The following is a 1,586-nucleotide window of genomic DNA, read 5'->3' as shown; positions in this document are numbered from 1 at the left end:
GAGATCAAAGGGAATACCTCCTTAAATAACCTGGTTGGAACTGGATCTAACATCCAAGTTGAAGGCTTAGATGAAGACAATAGTTTTGCTAACTTTGAAAGTTCAACTGGATCAAATCATAGCGGCCCCAACGCTCACTCTCCGGCCGAAGCTCCTACCTGTGACAGTATATAACTGAGGGATCTCAAGAAGTAATCCATTGTTTACTACCTAAATGATGCATGCAGTATATATAGCCCCTCCTTGTCATGCACATCCTTGTGACGGTTTGCATATGGTGTCATTTTCTATTTCTTCAAACTGTAACATACTTGCTACAAACTAAATAATAAATAATGGATGAATAATAAAACTAAAATGCTTTCTTTAAACCAAACTATGATGTTCCTCTTATATTTGGCGAAATTATGTTAGAATATTTTTGCAGAAATATGTTGCGGTGCATGATGGGGTTTTGCATCTAAAGGCTAACGTTTCCCGTCTTAACGTGCATTGTTGCCAGGTTGGGATGTTTCCCAATCTGGCTGTTTAGGATGGCCGTCTATGGGTACAAATTGTTCATCTTTAGATTTATGGCCTAAGAGATCAATAGACGTTGGTTCAAATTGGGCGAGATTTCGTATATCCAGGCGGTTTATGAGCATTTTTTGGGCTGGTAAACATGAGTCTGTGACACCCTGCTGATGTGGTGAGTGTGGACGTTACGCAGCAGCAGTCACTATGGCGTCCGTCTTATAACCAAAGCCAGTAAAACCGCATTATAGAAGTCTGGGTGATGGTTGCCGTGTGATGCTTGAAGATAAATCGGTTAATACACAAATGCCAGGGCCGGAAATCGTTCTCAGTCCGAGCCTGCGCAGCGCCATACAGGTGGAAGTGCGAGTACTGGTACAGAGCCAGTCAGTAGTGCGAGACAGAGGAGCCTGTCCACTAGATGGTGCCATGGAGCAACATTTCCACCCACTGCCCCTGATTCAATCTGACTGGTTGTCACTATTTTATTTCACAATCATCAAATTCAACTGGTAGATTATCTGCTTCATTAAAGACAAACAAATGAAAAATCTGAACCATTTAAATACATTTAACATTAATTCCATTTCTAGAAAACATTCTAGCAGGAAACAAAGTAAAGGGGATGGAAAGCGAATCTGAACACAGTCTTAGGCAAACAGACCTGGATTGTGTGTTCTACATAAACAGGTGATATGAGGAATGTTGCGTAACTGATGATATCACAGCTCACCACCTCTGAAGTTTCTTCTCTCAGAACCAAAATCCAGTCAGTAAAACTTCTGCAGCGACAATAGAGGCAGTTTGATGAAGACTTTGTGAGGAAGGAGAGAAGTCCTGAAGAAAATGTTTTATGATGGCGCCATGAGGAGAGATAATCCCAGATAACAGGGCTGCTGGTTGTTTCCTGCTGCACTAACTGGTCTGACTGGTCAGACTGAGAAAAGTTCACCTTCTCATGGCTCCCAGTCTGAATACAAAAACCCTGCTGCATTTTAAATGGCTTCATTGAGGTCCTGCTGATCCCTGAGCAAAACCCTTAACCCCACAGTGTTCCCCGGGTGCTGCACAAT

This window comes from Cyprinodon variegatus, unplaced genomic scaffold, assembly GCF_000732505.1.
Source record: "Cyprinodon variegatus isolate N-32 unplaced genomic scaffold, C_variegatus-1.0 Scaffold1218, whole genome shotgun sequence".
Lineage (NCBI taxonomy): Eukaryota > Metazoa > Chordata > Actinopteri > Cyprinodontiformes > Cyprinodontidae > Cyprinodon > Cyprinodon variegatus.
This window is presented reverse-complemented; position numbering follows the sequence as displayed.